Source organism: Castanea sativa, chromosome 2, assembly GCF_040712315.1.
Source record: "Castanea sativa cultivar Marrone di Chiusa Pesio chromosome 2, ASM4071231v1".
Lineage (NCBI taxonomy): Eukaryota > Viridiplantae > Streptophyta > Magnoliopsida > Fagales > Fagaceae > Castanea > Castanea sativa.
Genome location: NC_134014.1, coordinates 38,763,312 through 38,787,942, shown reverse-complemented (window position 1 = coordinate 38,787,942; position 24,631 = coordinate 38,763,312). Strand labels below are relative to the sequence as shown.

The window sequence follows — 24,631 nt, the reverse complement described above, 5'->3', positions numbered from 1 at the left end:
TTGATTAGTGTATGGCTTAGGGAAGCTGAGTTGATTGAGGCTAGTTGTTACATGATTAGTGGCTGCACTGTTAGTTAGCCAAGGCTGATCTTGATTGAAGCAGACATTTGAGGCTGTGGCCATTGCTGCAAGCTTTGCAGGTGGATGCTTGCCTTGATAGACATAATCTATCATGTGATAGCAATCAATAGCTAAGTGACCAACCTTTCCACAATTTTGGCATATAGGCCTATCTGATCTAGCACCACTAGGATTGGATTGACCTTGTTGAAAATGATTGAAAGGTTGAATTGTGAAGATTGACTATTTAAGTCTTTACCACCTCTGCCTCCTCTATTGTTAAAGTTTCCTCTGCCTTTTCCGCTATTGTGGTTTTGATTATAACCACTAACATTTGATTTCTGATTGGCTGATGCAGCCATAGCAAAGATAGAGTCTTTAGCATAGTGGAGAGCTCATCACTGCATTTAGCATAGTGGAGAGCTCATCAAAACCAAGCTAAGTGCTCCTAGTTTTGATTTCTATTCTGATTGCATTATACTCTTTTGGAAATCCCTTAATTGCAATGTGGAGCAATTCTTCATCATCCACAATAACTCCAACAACTAATAACTTGTCTTTTACAACTTTGATTTTCTGCATATACACATCCACAATATCACTTCCTTTCTTCAGGTTATGAAGTTCACTCTTAAGATTCATGATGAGAGACCTTGAAACTGAAGAAAATGTATTTTCAAGCACCTTCTAGACTTTTATGGCAGTTGCACATCCAATAGTGAGTACAAGCACAGATGGAGACAAAGTTGAACTTATAAAGGTTAGCAAGGCTTTTTCCTTTGATTTCCAAATCAAGAAATCTGGATTCACAATTGTAGTGTATGATCTAGACAGATCCTTGAGAAACTTCTTAGGAACTAGTTGAGGCTCTTCAAGCAACTCATACAAGGAATAGGTTTCAAGAATTATGGAAATTTGATGTTTCCATACAATATAATTGGTATTATCGAGCTTTACTGCCATCACATTTGACATATTAGACAGAAGCAAAAGAGGCTGATTTACCAGACTAGCAACTGAACTAGATGACATTGAGGAAGTAGATGAGGATGATGCCATTGTTGAGCTTGAGGCTGCCATAGTTGAAGCTTGAGTCACAGTAGCAGTAGCTTGCTCTGATACCATGAAGAAATCTCAGTAAATAGAGAACTGAGTTCCAATGAAAGTAACACAAAATTACAGTGAAAGGAATGTCCAAGAAAGTGAGAGAAAATGCAAGAAAGTAAGGGAAAGATAGAGTGAGAGAGAGAGCATGAATGAAACTTGTATACAATCACTATATATTTTCATAAAAATACAATGGTGCTCAAAGAGCTGTTTATATACAACAAAATCTACTTAACAACTTAATTTAACAACCCACATTATGCGGATCTAAGTCCCTGGAAATTAGGAAATCTGTTAAGCTAAACCAACTGTATTTCGTGCCTAAACTCAATGACCCTTTGAACAGAATGATGCGCACCATTTTATTAAACATTGATGAAGGCAGTCACATTAAACAAAACGGTGCATTTGGATGCTTCCTCTATTAAATGAAACGATGCGTTTAACCAACATGCAGTCATTTTATCCTTCTTTTTTATAGATTGTTTTAGGCTTCTTCTACCTGATTTCAACAAATATAACAATTTTTTTATCAAAAAAAAAAATGTGAACACGTGGTGTAAGCCTATTCCAAAAGAAAAAAAGGAAATAAAATCAATAAAAGAAGCTACATTTTTTTGGCTTGATGGGCTCAACAAGATCCAGCACAATCTCATAATAATTTACATTGACCCAAAATAAATTCACATGTTTATAAATCAAACAATACACATCGATATAGCACGTACACACACATATTGTATGATACATAGTCAGCCCTAATACACCTATATAATACACATCCTTTTGCTCAGTTCTATACTTATATAGTTATATATCGTGTATTCTACCATACTAATAAATAATAATCATGCACAAAATAATATTTCAATCAGTAGGTGGTCTATCACACTATCAATACAACTTATAATTGTTCACATTTTTTTTTTCTTCGAGAAATAAGCTGGTCGTAAACCTTCTAACCGATTCCAAAGACCGCATTGAAGGTTTAATTAGGCTCTACAATAACTTACTGAGATTGGCTTTGTAGCTTCAACCTATTGATCACCAAACAATAACACCATTGTATATTAGATATTCTGTATCTCTCTCTTTGTAGAACATGACAAAACCTCTCTAAATCTCTACTGAGTCATGCTATAATTAATAGGAGTGGCAATTCGTGTTCTTGTGTCAGGTTTGTCGTGTCCTGTCGCCTAATGAGTATTCCACTATATGGATCAACACTAACCTGACTCAAGCCAATCTAATCCTAAAAAGAATTATGAGCTTGTTTTCAATTAAATTTCTTTCATGCAAAAACTCAATAATTAATTCTCTACAGTTAAACTCATTTTCTATAAAAATAGCTAACACAACCCCTCAACTAAAAGTTCTACAACTACCAATTTCACTTTTTTCTAATCCACTCCAAATTGTGAAATGTTCAACTCCTATAGAATGGTGAAATGTTGTGACATATGGCTTGAAAGAAGATATTCCATATACCACAATTCTGGTGCAAGCAAGGTTTTCAGACCCAGACCGGATCGGGAAGTCGGACCGTGAAAATCGAGAACCAAATGGAAATCCAGTTTTTTAAGCATTGAGAATTGGGCATATGTGGCAATTCTGTGAACTCCTAAAACTGGGGTTGGACCACAAGAACCGTGCGGTCCAACCCCTTGGCAATTTTTTTTAAAAAATTTTATAAAAACAACTTAACACAATTCTATTCTACTTAATTAAATTATCCATCTCTTGCAAGGAATAAAAAAATAATAATTAAAATCCTTCAAAGATATTCAACTTTACTTAAAAAATTAATCATAAATTTTAATGTTTTCATGGTTATTATTTTATTTTATTAACTTTCTTATTTAATTATTAAATATATGCTTGAAAATTATTAAATTTTCCTCACACATATAGATATATTAGTCAATTTTTCTAGTTTTATAAATTCAATATCTATATTTAGGCTTTAATTAATTATTAAATTAATTATGACGTCATAACGATTCGACCCCGACTCGACCTCGGTTCGACCTCAAAAACCTTGAACCTCTCCCTTTTACGATTCAATGAACGGTCCGGGTCTGAAAACCTTGGGTGCAAGTGCTAGCCAAGACCAAGAGTCAGACCAGCCCCCTAAAGGCTAAAGACAGATGCTAATGATTGGTTAACCATATTGCTTGCCTTCACATGACCAACTGCAAAGAATGCATGAACAGACATAATTATAACTAAAAGAATTATTAATGAATTTTGTTCTATATTTATTTGAAGTGTATGATTAGTTAGCTTCATTGAGATTCGTTTGAACAGCCATTGAAACAAGATAGAGTCACATGGATCGGCAATATAGGGAGGAAGGGGATAATTAGTCCCACAAATTGTTAATGAAGAGGACTAATTATAATAAATTAATAATCATACAATGTGATAGAAATTGAGAGACTTCCCCTCTTGGTTGGTGGTTGTGTTGTTGACATTATTGGAGCACATGCATGCGAGCTCATAACTGCTAGGATCTCCTCCAGCCTACCATAATTAGTCTCACTTCTATTTTACTTTCACTTACATTATGGTTTAAAAGTTTATAAAGGAATAAGATGTACATTGAGTTATCACACACACACACACAAAGTTATACATATAATTTATTTCTACAATTTGAATTTACACATAAGGGTGTGTCCTTTGAAGCATGTAGAAATCTAGAACTATCTAGGATTTCCAAGGAAAGAACGGTTCAAAGGATCTAACAATGTTTTTGTCATCCTTATCCCTTTTTCTCAATCATTGTGCTTGACTGATATGACTTTCTTTTCTACTCTTTCTCAATATTAGACAAACTCAATATCTTTTTGATATTTCCTTTTATCATAAAATCAGTTTATCAGGAGCTTTTTCGTTTAACTATTATCTTATTTTGTTTAATTGCAACTTATTAAAACCTCACTTTTTAAGTATATATATACTTTAATCCACTTTCAGCCAAAAAAAAAACCATATAAAATGATAGCCAATAGAGACATGATATTAAGCAATACCAGAGTCAAGTTAGGGGGTGGGGACACTGGGAAATGCCTCCTAATCTTACTGACGGTTACATTTATAATATGTTAAATCTTTTTTATTTATTTATTTTTATACAAGATAAAATTTTACTCTAGTCTACTCTATGTGTATATGTGTGTGAAACTCCCTCCTAGAGACTTGAACCCCAGCTCTTGCCCTCTACACCACACCAACACTTATATTTGTGGAATGACCATCGTACTAAGAGTATGCGGTGGTAAAATATGTTAAATCTTAGACCAACTAGGGGTTACAATACGTATGAAAGTAAGATTAAAATTACATTGTTTATACTTTAAGTAAGATAATATGTAATAAACTTGGGTTAGACTTATATAATAAAATTAAAAGAGTAATGTTTAGACACAACAAATGCTACAACAATTTCACAACTCTTCTATAATAACCTACCACCTCATATATGGGTTCATCACAATGTGAAATTTAACAAATTTTAATACTAATTTGAGAATATTATGAAATTGTCGCGAACTTTTATTGTCCTAGACGTTATTCTAATTAAAAACTTGACTACAATTGTGCTTTAATATTTCCAACTTCATTTAACCCCAATTGAGCTAGAAGAATTAATTATTTTAGTGAAGCACATTTCTTTCTTAATTTATCCAGCTCTTTTTGAGAAAACCCTCAGCAACTTTCTCCTTTTTGTGTGATTTATAGCACTGTACCTGTCCATCAATCACCGGCTAGAAGTTTCATACGCACTACTATAAAATTTATATTAGTTTGGTTAATGTATGCCTTGAAGATATACATGAACAAATCCGTCTTTAGAGAAATTTTATTGAAAATTGAAAAAAAATCTAATTTATAACAGAGTGATGTGAACAATAAACAGGAAGACAATTTGTTGGCTTGGGGTGTTTGGTTTATATTTTCAAATAATAATTTTCAGTTTTTAAATAACATTACACGTATTTTTATACATTTTTTTACTTACACATATTTTTACAAATTTTTTTAAATAATAATTTTTAATTTTTAAACACACCTATCGAACGGCACAAAATTCCCATCTTACATATCAATTACTAGCTGAGCTAGCAGTTTCATAATTCATATACAAGTACTGCCAGAATTTATTCTAGAAAGATGTACAGAACGGTGAGCAACCATTTAAGAAACAGTTATGTCAATTCATTGGCTTCTAAGTATCCAATGCAAGAGCGTTTACATCACTTGTTATAAAAATTCATGATCATTTTAATATTAGAACCGACTTTTACCATTTTAAATAATCAATATTTTAAAAATACCCGTTTCAAATTGTTTATTCTAAACACTATTTTACTAAAATATTAATTTTTTAATTGTTTTTTGTCTTTACAGAGCCATCATCCACTCTTTCTTCATTCTCAGAATACATAAAAAATAAAAAATAAAAAATAAAAAACTATATACAAAATAAATATTATTAATATAAATTTACATATTTATTATAGTAATAATTAAATATATATTTTTTTCTATTTTGCATTAAATATATATATATTTTTTTCTATTTTACATATTTATTATAGTAATAATTAAATATATATTTATTAAATGCTCTAAAGACGTTTCGGTATAATGAAAGGGAAGGTTCAGAGAAATGTTTATATCAGGTAGTTACAATCATCAAATGCTAGAGGCTGCCAAAGCTATTCTGACAAGACTGCGATGTAATGTGAATAAATTGATACTGACCTTCCTAGATACCAAAATGTTAAAATGGGGTGCTGGGACAAACACGTGTAATCGCTGCTAAAGAACACGAAATACAGTTAAAGATACGCAGCCAAGCAATGGTTTGTGAAGAAAAGGGCAATGTGGCAACATAGGGCACATAAGTGAAGCAATGATGGAGCTAATGAGGGTGGGACTACGCTGTCTCTGTCGACTAATTAACTTAACTGCAAGGTATTTAAGGAGTACTGTTTCAAACAATGTTGTTCATCAAGAACCATCGGTCATAAAGAAAGTTTACCTGTTGTCGACTGTATGTTTTGTTCTAGAAATACCATGCAAGCTGAGTAAACTTGGGGAATTATTGCAAATTTTCAGCTGCCTCTGCCTGTTGTGGCTGTGTGGATTTAAGGCAATGTTCTTTGAAATTTTATTGCTTATCTTTACTTTATACTAAGTTGCTTTATGAAAATATGATTAACAAAGAAATTTTTAAAAATTGGAAAAACAGAGGGAGACAAGAGGAAAGTAAATAAGGGGGATGGTAACTGAAATATGGACTAAAATTTAGTACGTTCTGATATTCTTCTCCTCTCCTTTTCATCAATCTTCTTCCATTCAAACTTAGGGTAGATAAGTTTGAGAAGATATTTCTCCCTTCCCACCCCTTTACAATAAGTGGAAGAAGAGAATTTAAACTCAAATTATCTTCTATGGGAGACTAGACGACATCATTAAATTATAAGGTTCTTGTCAGAAAATATAGTGTTGGTGCAAACATAATGATAATGGAAATAATACAAAGATGCTCAATATCTGATTCAATTCATATTAGCCCATGAATCACTACAATTAAAAAGAATAAAATAGTCTCTCTCATTTTCAATGTGGGATTAAATATTTTTACTAACTTCTCATCTTTTATATTTACTTCTACATCTTTACATTTAAGTTGTAATATTTATTCATTTTAATTAATTAATATTAAAATGCTCCGACATATATCATTTTTTTCTTGTGAAGTTGGTACATACTATTTTATGATGAATATTTAATTTTCATATTTATGGAATACATTTAGAGTCCTATAATTTCAAATAAGTTATTATTCACTATTCAGTGGAATAAGATTATTAATATTAAGAACCAAATACATTTGTCAAAATTACATCTTATCTACGAAATGATATTCATTCATTTTAAAACAAATGGATTAATCCTCTTCCACTAGCATAATTAACCATTTGGACAACCTCTTCATCTCTCTAAATTTCACATTCATAAAAGACAACAAATAAACCCAAAAAGATGGTGATCTTGTCGCACCAAAAACATGTCACCAAACGCCATTATTTTCTTCTTACCCATAATCCTCCTTTTTGATTTGTATTCCAATTTCTTTTTCGAAGTCTAAAACTTTCCCACCACCCATCCTAGGATCAGACAAAGTATATGAGAGGTTATGGCGAGATAAGTACAAAGTTTATAGATGGGAGAACACAAGACCCAATGATGAAATGTCATATTCAAGGCATTGGCAATTCCATACTGGCTTATTGCGTCACAGGTATTTGGTAAAATGACACCTATGCCAGCTAGAGAACGATTTCAAATGGTTCATTTGTGGTGTTTATACTTTATATATTATATTGCCCTAAAAAGGATCAAGGTAAAGAGTTAAAAAGAAAGTGCTTAGGCATCGCCCCCTTTTCAAGGCTCTAATAATGTTGTATCAAGAATTTGGATTCTCTACTCAACTCAACTCTATCATACCTGCAATTGGAAGCATTAGCAAGTCTCTTATTTGTCACCTTGTTAATTTTAAAAACACCAACACATCATACACAAGTATATGATGAAATCTCATTTTCATGATGGCAGCACATTCTGCATGACAAATGAATGAAGGTAGATTCAATGCTATACGAAAATTGTCATATAAGTGTGACATGTGTTCGGACGTAACTTAACAATATTTTGGATTTGGCTTGCATTTTATGCGAGAATCCTATGTTTTTAGTTTTAGTACATTGAACTTGACACAAACATGACATTGTTTAACAATCTCATATTCCTTCTGTGCATTGGATTGTACAAGCATGAAACCTCTTGATTATACTCACAGCAATAATCAGTTAATTACCAAGTATGGCCCGCAATGTGGCAATTTAAAGATTGAAAGTTGAAGAATTTGAAATTTGGGGATTCGATTAGTTATTAAAGAGCCAATTTTGATACATGAAGTTTTAATCCCACCATCAGTCTATATAATCGGCCTTTGAAGAGCATTACACTCTGCATCATCACATAAATTATATCACAGAAAGTCTGAAGCAGATTACTGGCAGAAAATGATGCGCATATGATATGATGAAACGGGAGTTAGTATTCATAGCACGAAATCTAATGGAAGAATTGCTTCAAATCCTAAATTGATATTCCTAACCACACTACTTCATATGAATCAAATATTACAACAATCACACCCTTGCACAGTTACACCTTCTCTTCACCAAATTATTTAATGATTAGTTTATTACAACCAACCCCACCAACACCAACTCTCTGTTTTCTCTTTTCCACTATATCAATTATTACTCTTTGACACCAATCCAATTTCCCTCAAAACTGTGTATTTTCAAAGCTTACATTCACATTATAGAAACATAATCCAATGTATTAAGGTTGGTACAAACTTCACAAACCCAATTGCCTCTTCAGAGTTGAAAATATGCAAGGTCAGGAATCGGATATGGCTTCTCTTTAACATATATAATCTTGATTGTTAACACAACATTGTAATCATTTATGGGTACAATTTACAACTACTCAAAGTGTACAAATTAAAGATTAATAAATGCTCAATTATAAACTGTAATGCACACTTTTCAAAATATAAAATACATCTAATAATGATTCATTACGTTACACGCACAATTTATTGTGGTTATGTGTTATTTTTTTGGATTATGTATAAAATTTGATTTGATTTTTTGAATGCATCTTAATCACAACCCTTGGGCTTAGGGCATTTTTATAACAAAATCTTTATTAAAATAAAATACAACACAATAAGACTTTAAACATATAGTATCCGTTTCATAATAATTGTTCTTTATTATTAAGTTAAAAGACCCATTAATTTTTTTTTTTTTTGTAAATGAGATTTGAACTCAAATCCCCCCAATTTTAGTAAATAAGCCCAAATGGCCTAAAAAGCAAAAAGAATATGTATGAAATCGTCTATGTTGTAGGACAATGAAATGCAGTTGGCGTTTCTCAATTCTTTGTTCTTTTTCTTCTTCTTCTTCTTTTTTTATATTTTATTTATTTTGTTTTAATATAACCAATTTATTGCTTAATTAGCTAGTGGAAAACACAAACAAATAGAGTTTCTTTGAAACTTAGCTCAAATTGAATTATTTGATCTATCCCCCCGTCTCTCAAGCAGTAACCACTTTTTTTTTCTTCTTCTATTGTTTTGTTAAAGCTAATGCATTGCCACTCGCAAGTGTCATCTAGTTCCTCTAGCTCTGAATAAGACATCTCCGCCGTCATAATGGGACAGTTTTCCTTAGGATGCTACTATTGTTTTTAGAGAAAAGTAATATAATACAAGAGAAGAGAAGAGAATAGTGTTTTCAAAGTACTCCTGGGTTAAGGTTTTTTGATTCCTATGGCAGCGACACCATCATGTGCCATCCAACTTTACATGATTGAAATAAAAACAAATATGATCATCCATAGAATCCAGAATAAGCGACGAAAGCCTTGTTAGAGTACTAATTTTTATGGATCATTTATTGCGGTTTGTCATGATTAAAGCTTGCACTAACTTATGAAAAAAACCTAAGGCCAAAACCACACATCACAGGGCCAATAGCAATAGTATAGATTTGCCAAAGGCAAATGTCAAAATAGGAGATTAGAAAAGTCAAGAAGTATAATAATCAGGTTTATGTAATTGTCACATCTTACATGATGATACATGAAGAACAGTTGTGAGAAACTGAGAGGTTAGGTAGAGAAGTGTACCAACACGTTGGAATCACACATTATTCAACGTCAAGATACTTGTAGCAAGAGCAAAATCATAAGGTTGACAAGCCAATAACTCTAGAATTATTGCTTCCACTATCAAAGATCCTCTTTAGAAAGAAAATCCACCAAATACTTGCAAGTGGCTTATCCATGCACTCGAAGTCAACATATGCATCATATGGGTTTTAAATGTGCTTCACAGATACAGTAGGGTCTGATCTGATCTCATCGCATCTAATCACCAGCAAACAAAACTGAATCTTGCATATCAAGCACAGTTTATGTACGATCTTTATACCATATAGCTGTAAAATAAGGTACTTTTTTTTCTTTTTTTTATGTTATCATCATAGATTGGCGAACATCATATCAAGCTCAGTAAGGTTGAAAAGGGATTTGATAATAGAGGCCAAGCATTTCAAACCGTGGGGGGGTATTGTCATATAAATTACTTATAGTATAGATTGGTGAACATCATATTGCGTACCATTTGTAAAGTTTCTACTTTCAGATGTTTGGAGATTTTATCCAAAAAAGTCATTGATCTTTTATTTGATTGTAGGGATTGAATTTGAAAACACTCCTCGGATATTTAAAACATGGTTTCATTATGTTTTAAACATGGTCTCGTTATGTTTGATGTGGACATTATGCAAGGAAGGAATTTATCACACGTTGGTGACTCAATTGATAACATTGCTTATTAGATCTTTCTTTGATTGGCTTTTGTGCGTGGGGTTTAAAAGTAGAAATTATATCGTTGAATTTTATTCCCTTCTATACATTAAATTTTTCTTTATAATTCTTTAGAATCTTTTTGGGATGTAAATAAAGTAGTCTTCTTTCAATAAAATATAGTTACTTATTAGGGGGGAAAAACCGTTTGATCACAGCCGTGGTAGTGGTGGAAGGATTTTTGTGGTAGTGGTGACTGGTGAGGAATACTGGAATAACATATTCTATTACATAAATAAATAAAGCAAGTAAAATGTTTTTTACGATCAACAATAATAAAGATAACAAATTTCATAATTGTTGAGATAGCAAGTTGTTATTGGTGTACAAAAAAATTAATATTAATGGTAGTCCCATATCATATGTAAGTGATATTCCATTAATCATAATATACCATCTCAACAAGTAGTAAAAAAAGTTTGTAAAATTTGTTGTTTTAACTAATTGTTTTACAAAATCTGTAGTTGTGTGAATTGTTTTTGATTTTGTAGACTGCTGCTAATTTAACCGATTGATCGAGCTCTGCATCTTCGTTGATATAGTTGTGTGAACTGTGAATGTGCATAACCATGTTTTCAGCCAATTCAGTCTTAAATGTGTTTTCATGTGATTCAGTTGGATTGGGAGAATGATATTCTGCAACTATGACCTTCACACGTAATTTTTTTTTTTTTTTTTTAAAGCAAAACAACTTCCAGGGCGATGATATTATGAATAAAAAATTTAAGCACCCTCCCAAAAAAAAAAGACTTGTTCTTGCTTTATTTAATAGCTCTAATATGATACCAAATGCAAATATGTTTTACCAATCCAATAAAGAAATTCATTGACCCCACTCCTCCCCTATCACACCAAACATACTTGAGAATAAATATCATATTACTATAATTCAGGTACTAGAAACTAGAAAGAGGGGAAGCTGCAGCTATATTTATTTTTTCAAATTCCAGGCTTTCCAGCACATTCGATTCCCCCCACTGGGCATAATGTAGCTCGGCCCATGCCATTTTAGCATACATGAAAATCCAGACCAAATAAGCACTCGAGTCGTTAATTGTAATTTTTAGGCCTCAAAATTGAGATTGCTACTCATAAACTTAGAAATCACTCAATCAGAAAGGTGGAAAAATAAAATACTAAATTACGTTGCCCTTTCAAGATGTTATTGCTTAAGAACTGATGGCTACAATGCTTCTTTTAAGACAGTTAATAAATAAATATGGTAAGGACTCCAACCTTTTTTACCTAAGGGGAAAAATCTGAACATAAGTGGCATAGAAAAAGCTAAATTTATTACAAATTTTACGAAAAAAGATTTATAAATGGGCATGACAATAAATATTATTTGTGTTACTTTAACGTAATAATAAATAAATATCTGAATTACTTCTTTGTAATAGATGACATATCAATTTGTAAATTTTATATGGTAAACTTCTAGTCACTCATGTGGCATACTTTTGTTGATGGAGGTGTCAAGGAAAGTGGCTTTTAACAAAGAAACTGTTGGATAACCACAAAGCTATTCAGTAACATCTTTCCTCTGCATCGGAATTATATTCAAAAATTAAGTGCACAACCTCATTTTTTCCAACCAATAGAATAACAAATATATTACCATGATCAGTTTTTGTAATTGACATAAATATAATCCTTCCATTCTAATTGGTTTATCCTATATATATTTTTGGAACATCCCACAATAGATGATCACTCTATTAGTAAAAACAAGTACCAACCACCGCACACCCTTGGTACGATGATCACTCTACAAGTATAATTACTTATGAGGTGTGGGGGCTAAGGGCCGGGGTTAAAGTCTCCAGGAAGGAGCTTCATACATATATACACTTAGATTAGGCTAGAGTAGAATTTTATCTTGTATAAAAAAACAAGTACCAAAAAATGAGAGAGGTAGTTCAGGAAAGTGAAAATCCATATTGTCATGTAGAAGCAATAAATGATGTAGTGTTAAAAAGTTGGAATTACAAAAGGGAAGAACAAAGGAGCATATGATAGAACAAATTATGAATGCTTATCAACAAAAATTAGGAATCAAAGGAGGAAATCCATAAGCAGGATTGGAACAAGTAACATCTGGAGCATAGCACTGCCATTTAGTTCTATAGAAAATTTAGGTACAAAATTTATACTCCATAACTCAAAAAATCTCAAAAAGATCTTCACCAAACTTCATAGCACCCTAAATGTCATTCGATTCCAAACATCAATTATACACCTGAGAAATAATATCATGCTATACACTTAGCAAGTGCTATCTAAACTACCAAAGTTCTTGCAGATTAATACAGTCCAGTGGCTGAATGGACTGTACAATTATCTTCTACTGGTAGTGTACTCGTATGATTGTTTCCAGCCCCTTGTATATTCACTAAAAGTTTCTCTGAATCACTATCATCAGAAGCTGGTTTGTCACCAACAGAAATTTTAACAATCAAGGACTTCATTACAAACTCAGCATCACTTGAAGTCCCTGTCAACAATCAAACATAAAACATAAGTCGGTACTCCAGAGGAAAATACTGCAATTGATACAAATTAGTGCCTATCCTCCATTTTTTCTGGAAAGAAACTGTAAGCAATATTTTAAAAAGAGAGAAGTCCAGCATCAAAAAAATTTCTTTCATTCAAATAAAATTTGAGAATATTTATGCAAAGTGACTCCCTCTCCCTCTCTCTCCAAAAACATGTTTAATAAAGCATTATCTTACAGTTGCAGTGGAAGTGGTGGAAGGATTTTCATAGTAGTGGTGAGTAATAACATATTGTATTACGAAAAAATAAAACCAAATAAAGGAAACACTCTTAAATCCATCTCTCCCCCAACCAAACCAAACAAAGTGTAAGGCTTTAGAGCTGATGGCTCCAATGCATCTTTTTTAAGAACTGTAAAGACTATTTTATACTAACAAGGGGGAAAATCTGAACATATGTGACATACCTGTGTTGGTGGAGCTGTCAACAAGACAGGCTTTTGTGAAAGATTCTGTTGGGCAGCCAGGAAGCCATCCAGACATCTTTCTAACCTACATTAATATTATGTTCAAAAATAAGTTCGCAACATCGTTTTCTTTATCCAATTGAATAACAAAGATATACAATCATCAATATCCTTTAATAAACATAAACATTTCTCCTTCCCTCCCATTTTGTTTATCCTTTAATCATTTTCTGGTACGTCCCACAATACAAGTCCGCATTGCAATGTTAGTAAAAACGAGTACTAAAAAAGGAGAGGTAGTTTCTGGAAAGTAAAAGTCTGTAAATATGGTCATGTAGAAGCAATAAATGGTATAATATTAAAAAGAGGGAGCTACCAAAGGGAAGATAAAATAGGATAGAGGGAACATATATATAATAGAACAAATTTTGATAGTCTAAAACATACTAAGAGATCATGCTTATCAACATAAAATATGAATCACACTAGGGGAAAGAAGGGGGCAAGGGAAGGAGAAACTCCATAACCAAGGTATTTGAAGGTATTAACTTATGAGCATGGCATAAATTAGAAGGCATCCGAAAAGCAAGGTATAAATAGAGAATTAAATGCCACTCTCGGTTGCATAAATCCTAATTTTGTACAGTTATTACCTTCCAAGCCTAATATTTTAAAAAGATATCAGTTTATACTCTATTCTACACTATCATAAAACCCCATACTACTATGAGAGAGACAGCAAAAGTGTGTGCACTGCAGTAAAGAAAAAAAAAATGAAGAAGAAGAAGAAGAAGAAGAGAGAGAGAGACATGGAGCACATCAATCATACCTTTTTGGTAGCTGTACCATGCGGGATGTCAAGCATAGACTCTACACTCACAGACACAGATGCATGATGGAACTGCGAAGGGGCCGGAGGAGTCCATTAGTATGAAAATAATGGTATCAACGAAGAAATCAAAGTGTGACTTCATACATAATTACATATAAAAGGAAAAATGTGACTTCATACATAATTACATATCGAGTAACATGTATGAACAATTTAAAGTTTGGGGGTTAAATATATGGGTATATTGGAATGTAATTCTGCTGAGATATACTGATAGGGGTAATTTTTAATTAGTAAAATGAAAAAAAACTATTGATCTCCAAGAATCCGTCAACTCTATTATTCATGCTGACGACTTCATGCAAGATGAAGCCGTCGGTCTCAAAGCCGACGACTTCACACAAGATGAAGTCGTCAACCTTACAGCCAACGACTTTATCTCACTACCTAACGGCATCTACACCTAGACAGGATGAGAAACTGACGGGTCTAGCATGGATATACTTAGCCTCCAAGAATATGTATAGAAGAAAATACCTTGCGCCCCACGGTTAACCCTAATTAAGGGGATCCTACAAGGAAAGTATCCCGCAACATACGCGTGTTAATGAAGATCTTCTCTACAAGAAAAAACCTTCTCCACCAAGAAACGGATGTCAACACTACGTCAGAGAGTATTTGGCCGGTACCACACTGGTACCCTTCATAGGTTCTTCTTCTTCCCTTTGTATTGTACAGGTCTTGTTTGAGCACATGAGGACCATATAACTCACTGACGATTTTCAGCATCATCATCTACACACCTAAAATCAGGACATCTTTAAAACTTAAAAGGATCTATAAGACTTTTTAGTATAATATTACCAACCCCATAACATGTGCTAAGCACGTGCTCAAAACCTTTTTATTTTTTATTTTTTATTTTAGAACTTTTAATGACTAAAATTAATCATTTAAAACCTTTTAAGGACAATAAAACTCAATATATAACTTCAAATACTAACAACGTATTTTGGTCATAATAAAACTAAATTTGTTGTCTTTTGAAAATCAAATAATAATAAATAAATAACCAACAAAAAAAAACTACTAGTCCTAGGTTTTGGGGTATTCCATTTGAAAACCTTTTATATTCAATCTTTCACATTTTAAATTTGATATAATTTTCACAAGGCTGGACATTTTATGCTTTTCAGTCACAAATAGAGCAATGTGTGCGTACGCGTTGGTTGATATGTATACAAGAAAAGAATTTTTTTTTTTAAAATGAAATATAATTTTGGTTGTTTAGAGGGAAACAAGGCCTCCAAAGTCTAACATCCAAAACACATTTGTGAGCGAAAATGGGCAAATGCCCATTTTGCGCAAAAAAAAAAAAGGCAAATGCCCCTTTTCCCTAACTAATTAGTTAGGGAAATGCTCATCTTTTGAAACTCGATTTTTTTTAAATCGAGTTTCAAAAAAAAAAAATTTGGAGCCTTATAGTGGCTTTTTAAGGAGCCTATAGTGACGTTTTAAGGACCTATAATGGCGTTTTGGAACTCGAGTTCCATGCAAGTTTTTTTTTTTTTTTACCTATAACTCGAGTTCATAGAGCTCGAGTTCCAAAACGCCACTATAGGGCTTAACTCGATTTTGAGAAAATTGAGTTTCAAAAGATGAGCATTTCCCTAATTAGTTTGGGAAAGGGGGCAACACACTAATTTTTTTGCACAAAATGGGCAAAAGCCCATTTTTGCCCAAATAACGTGGGTTCTAAACTTTTGGAGTAAAAATGTTGATCTCCTTATTCAATAATACTCGGGTGTAGTATATTAAGTTATTGATTGATTACATTGACCGATAAAATGCAACAATGTTATTCAATTGATTATGCAAAGTCGTAAGTTGTCAAAAACAACCAAGTACTAATAGAGGTTTCTCTCTGGTAAGAAAAGTTTTGGAAAAAACCGAAGCTTCTCTTCCATTGTAGAATTTGCTGTCCCTTCAAGTAAGGCTGTCTGTCCCTGGATAAACACTGTTTATCGTAGGGTATTGTTGGGTTTTTTCTTCGGGGTTTCGGGAAACACGAGTGTCTTCAACATATGGAAGAGTTAACGAAACATTGGAGTAATCTGTCACTGAATGAAAGAGAGGATGGTGCGCTAAAATTGACAAAAGACAAATCAAATAGTGAAACAATTCTGGCAGCAAAATTTTTCACAAAGCGGGCACTAAATATTGAAGCAGTCATTCGGACCTTTAATCCATTGTGGCGCTCCAAAAATGGATTTGAGGTTCGTTCAGCAGGAAATCACATTCTCTTCTTTGTTTTCGACAATAAAGAGGAGGCAGAGAAGATTTTATCACTCCAACCTTGGACCTTTGATAAGCACCTGGTTGTCCTGTCTCACTTTGACAATGCAACCCAAATTAGTGAACTCAATTTCAACAAAGTTCCATTGTGGGTTCATGTACATGATATCCCATTACCCTTCTTAAACAGGGGCGTTGCTGAAGAGCTCTGCAGTGCAGTAGGTGAAGTGAGTAAGGACACAAAACTCTCGGAGATGGATGGCGGTCACTTCTTCCGTGTAAAAACAACGGTGGACGTTACCATCCCTCTGTGTCGTGGGCGAAAAATATCTCTGGACAATGAAACAACGGGCTGGGTACACTTCAGATATGAAAGATTGCCAATCCTCTGTTACTGGTGCGGTTGCCTAGATCATGTTGATAAAGACTGTGATAGATGGATTGAAAGTAATGGCTCCTTGACCCTGGAAGAAAGGGAATATGGTCCATGGATTCGAGCTCCTCCCCTCGCTACACCCCGGAAGTCAGTGATAAAAGTTCCAGGATACTATGAAGCACTGAAAAAAGAGAGAGGTCAGAAAGCAAAAAACCAAGGAGTTTCGTCGGCTGCAACTCCGGTGGCTCCTACTCCGGCGACCCAAGATTCTGCCACCACTCAAACGACGCCTCATAATAGCATTAATGTCACCAAAAACGTTTCTACGTTACAGGGGAATAATGATACAAACGGATTGGACAAATCATTTCCTGATACGTTGCTTGAAATTGATCAGGAGTTAATGCTATTTGACAGCCATGCATGCAATAATTCTGGAGTAATTACTGCGGAAATTAAGGTACCAGAATTTGACTCAATTGTCGACTCTAGCCAACCCCTCAATTCTAATGACCATGTGCCTTACCATACCCCCCTCCCAAAATCTGATGTCAACCAGTGTACCCCAATTACTACCCCTAAAACCTGGAAAAGAATCCAACGAACACCACAAGAAACTACCCTACCACAATTAACCACTCTCCCACACAAACGCACCTCCACAATAGATGATGAACTTAACCAATCAACAAAAAAAAGACTGCTCTCCCATGAACCAGAATCTGAATTGGCGGCGGCTGCATCTCAGCCCCGCCATGGCCAATGAGTCTCCTTTGTTGGAATTGTCGTGGGCTTGGGAACCCACAGACAATTCAAGAGCTTGGTGACATAGTCCGGGCACAAGATCCCGCAGTTATGTTTTTAGCCGAAACATGGCTGGATGAAGCTAGGCTACTTCAATTACGTAACAAATTGCGGTTTGGTGATACTTTTGGAGTTTCTAGAGGTACAAGAGGCGGGGGACTTGCTATGTTTTGGAAAAAAGATGTCGATCTATCGGTGGAAAATTCCTCTCTGAATTACATTGATGTTGTTATAAACAAAGGAAAGGAAAATAGCTGGAGGTTCACAGGTTTCTACGGTTTCCCTGAGACACAGAATCATATGGAATCTTGGAACAAAATAAGGTGGCTTCATCAAAAACCACCCCTCCCTTGGATATGTGCTGGTGACTTTAACGAGATTCTAAAATCTCATGAAAAATCTGGTGGCCGACCACGACCACATCGACAAATGCAGGACTTCAGAGATGTTCTTGATGAGTGTGGATTCACTGACATGGGCTATGTGGGAAATAAGTTCACTTGGTACAAACATTATCAGAACGGCAATTCAATCTGGGAGAGGCTTGACAGGGCTGTAGCTACACAAGATTGGTTGAATTTATTTCCAGCATCAAAAGTGCTTACTCTTGAGTGTGCTACCTCAGATCATAAACCCATCATTATCCACCCCATGGGTATTCCGGTAAGTAAGCAACGACCATGGAGATTTGAACAAGTTTGGTTGGATGATGAGGGCTGCCATGATACAGTCCACTCGGCGTGGAGGCAAAACTTTGGGTCTTCTCCTATGACAAATGTTGCTGGAAAAATAAACAAATGTCAATCAAGTTTGCAACGTTGGAGCAAGCAAAATTTTGGCAATATCACAAGGCAATTAGTTGAAAAAAAGAATCAATTGAAACAAGCAGAGAAGGTAGCGGCTCAAGGTAAAAATTTTGTCCAAGTACAACAATTGAAGCATGATATCAATGGATTGTTGGTGGCGGAGGAAAAACTTTGGCACCAAAGGTCACAATCTCACTGGATAAAATCAGGAGATAAAAATACCAGCTATTTTCATAGTAGAGCATCTCACAGATTTCGCCGCAACAACATTCATGGTCTTCGAAATTCAAATGGAGAAATGTGTTGTGGAGATGAGAAGGTTGCTGCCCTATTGGTGGAATATTACACGGACTTATTCACCTCATCAGACCCATATGAAATCGACACAATATTGCAGAAAGTCCAGCGATGTGTTACCGAAGAGATGAACACCCTTCTTGGGCGTGAGTTTACAAGGGATGAGGTAGACATAGCTCTATCTCAAATGGCGCCGCTAAAAACCCCAGGTCCTGATGGGATGCCTCCAATCTTTTTTCAACACTACTGGAAGGATATTGGAAGTGATGTTGCAGCCGCCGTGCTCTCCTGCCTCAATTCAACTCATATTCCGGCAGGTATAAATCACACCTATCTCACTCTTATTCCCAAAGTGAAAAGTCCTGAATATGTATTTGAATTTAGACCCATAGCCTTGTGTAATATTGTGTATAAGCTTATTTCAAAAGTCTTAGCAAATCGCCTAAAAGTCATATTACCTGACATTATCTCTGAATCTCAAAGTGCTTTCCAATCTGACAAAGCAATTTCAGATAATATATTAGTTGCATCTGAGACACTTCATCACATGAAAACAAGGAATTCAGGAAAAATGGGCTCTATGGCACTTAAACTTGATATGAGTAAGGCCTTTGACAGAGTAGAGTGGCCTTTCCTTCTGCAAATGATGGAAAAAATGGGCTTCAATGGAAGATGGGTGAATATGATCTCTGAATGCATCAGCACGGTCACTTATTCCATCCTGGTGAATGGCGAACCAAAAGGCAATATTGTCCCATCAAGAGGCCTCAGACAAGGCGATCCTTTATCCCCATATCTCTTTTTGCTATGCTCTGAAGGTCTAAATGCACTCATCCAACATGCTGTACATGAAGACAAAATTAGAGGATACTCCCTATGCCGGTACGGTCCAAAAATCTCCCACTTATTTTTTGCTGATGATAGTCTACTTTTTTGTCGTGCTCAGATAAGTGATATAAGAGCCATCCAAGAAATTTTAGACCTATATGAGAACGCTTCCGGGCAGCGCATCAACAAGGAAAAGACCACTCTTTTCTTTAGCAAAGTTGTGCCTACGACAACAAAAGACGACATAAAAAATTTGCTTGGGGTTCCGGAGATCAAGGAATATGAAAAATATTTAGGGCTTCCAGCAGTGGTGGGAAGAAATAGAAGTGCCAGCCTGAACTTTATTAAAGAGAGGGTGTGGGGAAAAATCCAAGGGTGGAAGGAAAAATTATTGTCACAAGCCGGTAAGGAAGTCCTACTCAAAGCGGTGGTACAAGCAATACCTACCTTCGCAATGAGTTGCTTCCGTTTGCCGGTGGGCCTTTGCAGAGATATTGAAGTGATGATCCATAAATTTTGGTGGGGGCAAAGGGGTGACCGGAGGAAAATACATTGGAAAAATTGGGAGACTTTATGTAAACCCAAGGTGGATGGAGGCATGGGGTTCAAAGATCTTTGCAAATTCAATGAAGCTATGCTAGCAAAACAAGTGTGGAGATTAGTGCATGACACAAATTCACTTTTCTATAAAGTGTTTAAAGCCAAATATTTTCCTAATAGCAGTGTGTTTGAAGCTAAGGCAAATCTAGGTTCATTTGCATGGAGAAGCATTTTACATGCAAGAAAGCTCATCAAAAGGGGTGCCAAGTGGAGAATTGGTGATGGCTCTCAAATAAATATTTATGGGACAAACTGGCTGCCTGGGAAATCACATGGTCGGGTGATATCACCTCCAACTCCTACACTAAGATCAGCAGCTGTATCGGCATTAATTGATCCACACACACATGGTTGGAATTCCTACATCATTGACAATAATTTCTTGCCTTTTGAAGCAGAGCAAATAAAGTCCATTCCTCTAGGACTGATCAATCAACCTGACATTTTATATTGGCCGGAGAGTAGAGATGGGGCCTATTCAGTAAGCTCGGGGTATAAATGGTTGTGTGCTGAGGAAAATAATGAAGTGGCATCAACCTCAAACTCAGAACTGACTCACGCCTTCTGGAAGCAAGTTTGGAGAGCTGATGTACCTGGGAAAATTAAGCATTTCACATGGAAAGCTTGCTCAAATGCTCTGCCAACGAGAGAAAACTTACTGCAGCGAAAAATCATTGCTGATAGCTCATGTCAACAATGCAGATGTCAGCCCGAATCTGTCCTCCATGCCCTCTGGGATTGCGCTTCGGTTCAACAGGTATGGGAAGCTGATTTTGGATGGGTGGATCGCCAAAAAACTTCAGAGGGTTCCTTCCAAAATTTGGTTGAATTGATCACTCAACAGTCACGCAAGCTTGAGCTCTTCATCACCATTGCTTGGTTCCTATGGCACAGACGGAATAAACTCAGGCTAAAAGAGGTAGCTCTCCTAAACCGGGTGGTTTTTGAAGCAAAGAGATACTTGAATCTACATCGCAGTAGGTCAACACACTTCCAAAGAAGAATCGGTCACAAGAAGCGAAAAAGCCTCCAGATTTCAATGGCTTCAAAACAAACTTTGATGGAGCCATGTTTCCGGATAGGGGAGAAGCAGGCTTGGGGGTGATAATACGCAACCATGAAGGAGAAATCATTGCGGCTCTCTCTGAAAAAATCCCTCAACCCCCTTCAGTTATTTGTTTGGAATTACTAGCAGCTAGGCGTGTTGCCATTTTTGTCCACGAAGTAGGCATTCAGGAGTCCATTTTCGAAGGAGACTCGGAAATTGTCATCAAATCCCTTCAAAAAGGGGATATGTTGCAATCTGCTTATGGTCATCTCTTTAGAGACACTATGTTCTATGCCAATTCCTTGAGATCCTATAGTTTTTCCCACACCTATAGGAGAGGCAATTCTGTAGCTGATGCTTTAGCAAAAAAAGCTAAATTTAGTTTTGATTTAACTGTCTGGATGGAGTCTGTTCCACCAGATATAAATCAATTTGTATTGGCAGACATGCCCCTTTCTTAAGTTAATAAGACATTTCAGATTGGATTCTCAAAAAAAAAAAATTTGATTATGCAAATGTGGACAAATCAATACATCTTGGATGCGGATGATTTCAATTTTTTTTAAGCCACTTTAATTTGAGCACACACGTTTATGGGTAAGAGTTTTGAGAACAGTTCAAGATAATTAGGGTAGAAACACATACCAGAATTATTGATTTTTGAAATATAAAGTGGGCTTGAGCCTATGTCAATAGCTTACAAATAATACCTTTTTTTTCCAGAAGAGACTTATAAATAATACTTCATCTAATTGTTATCACTTAAGTATATCACCCTATACGTTTATTAGTGATGATATTTGTGATAATATTTTTCCATTGAAGTTTTCAAAAATTTTAATGAAGATTTGTTCATTGGAGATTTTTCCTTGAAAAATTGAGATTTTTTTTTTCTTGAAGATTTATCCTCTGAACATTTGAAAATTTTTAAAGAAGATTTATTCATGGAGATTTTTCCTTTGAAATATGGAGATTTTTCCTTGAAGATTTATCCTAGAGATTTTTCCATTGCATTTTTGAAAAACCTTAATGAAGATTTGTTCATAGGAGATTTTTCCTTTAAAAAACTTCTTATGGAGAGCAACCTGTAATGCACTGCCCACAAGTTCAAAGTTGGTCCGGAGATGCATCATCAATGATCCAATATGCTCTTTAAGCTCAAGTCACTGTGAGGATGTTTTACATGCCCTATGGTCCTATCTGACTCTGTCACAAGTGTGGGAAGAAGATCTGCAATGGAGCTTCAAACAAACTTCAAGGTATTCCGATTTCAAACAACTTCTCTTCATGGTATTGGACTCAGCATGTAATGTGGAACTATTCGCTACAATCACGTGGACAATTTGGTTCAGAAGAAACAAACTCAGATTTTCATCATCGGGGCTCTCTTTGGACCAGGTTATGCAGACAGCAGTTAACTCACTGCTGGAGTTTCGGAAAGCACAAACACCAGCTAAGCCAAGGGCAGCCAGGCCAAGAGCTAAGTGGATAGCACCTCCAAGTGAGAGCTTCAAAATAAACTTCGATGGGGCTGTCTTTAAGGAACAGGACAGGGCAGGGATTGGAGTAATTATTCGAGACAACCGCGGTTTGGTAATGGGTTCAATGTCTCAAGTAATTCCTCTCCCTCAAACTATTGTGGAGCTTGAAGCTTTGGCGGCATTAAAAGCACTAGAGTTTGCTGCAGATTTGGGATTGATTTATGTGGTTCTTGAAGGCGATTCAGAGATTCTTATGAATGCATTGATGGATAATTCACTATTGTTAGCCTCTTTTGGTCTTTTGATCCAAGATATTAAGGCTTATGCTGAATTTTTTTCGATGTATTAGGTTTTCTCATGTTCGTAGGGAGGGTAATATTGTAGCACACAACCTAGCTAGGCATGCATGTCATGTCACTGGTTTTTTAGTGTAGATGGAAGATGTCCCATCTCACGCATTTGCTGCTTATCAAGCAGATTTGCCTATTGTTGAATAAAATAACTTATTTCTTTCTCAAAAAAAAATATATCAACAAAAATTTACATCACTCTTTATGTATTAACAATCATATATGAGGTATCATGTCTTTACTCTAGCTCCATTTGTAGTTCTCCTAAAAAGACATCCTTGACGTGAACAAATTTAAGACATTTCTAGCTCCCAACTCTCTAGAAAGAATCTCTCTAATCATTTTTCTAACCTTTCTTCTAGCCTCATCTATTGTTCAATCTCAAAAACTCAACCCCAAAAACATATTTCTTTTGGCTGGGCAAAGCAACATAGCTGGGCGTGGTGGGGTTAACAACACGTGGGACATGAAAATCCCCCCAGAAAGCAATCCTGGACCTTTTATTCTACGACCTAGTTCCAACAAGACCTAGGTTGTAACTCATGAGCCTCTTCACAAACACATTGACACAACAAGGATGTGTGAAGTTGGACTGAGCATGCCTTTTGCTCATGAGGTTTTGGCAAAGGATCCCAACTTTGGGGTGATTGGTCTTGTGCCCTGTGCCATTGGAGGGACTATGATCACTAAGACACTAAATGGGCCAAGGGGACTATTCATTACAAAGATTTGGTGGAAAGAGCTAATGCTTCCTTGAGTAGTGGTGACAATATCAAAGTACTTCTATGGTATAAGGGGAATCTAATATTCAGGATCAAACAGATGCCAAATTATATTAGGAAAGACTTTAAGTTCTTCACTAACATTAGGAGTGATCTAAACTCTCCTAATCTCCCTATAATGCATGCACTTTACCAAAATAAGTCTGTAACATCATGTGTTAATACAACAAAATATATATATATATAATGATATTAGACAAAATATCGCATCTATAAATTAAAATTGTTGCAATAGTAACTTAAAATTGCTAAATTATTGCATCAACAATAATAAACTACAATAACTTATAATTTTAGATTGCAACGGAAGCTTTAATACATTAAGAAAAATTGTTGCAATAATTTAAAATGAAGAAATTGTTGGAATAAATCAATGCAAATTAATTTGCAATCTATTGCAACGGAAATTTCAAACTATTAGCTTATTGCAATGAAGCTATCATCACAATAATTTTATATTAATTCTTTTATAATCTTT

At 35.0% G+C, this 24,631-nt stretch overlaps 1 pseudogene; it reads left to right on the top strand.

The window, feature by feature from the left end:
• Positions 1 to 22,827: 22,827 nt before the first annotated feature.
• On the top strand, positions 22,828 to 24,477 carry LOC142625311 (uncharacterized; annotated as a pseudogene).
• Positions 24,478 to 24,631: the final 154 nt, after the last annotated feature.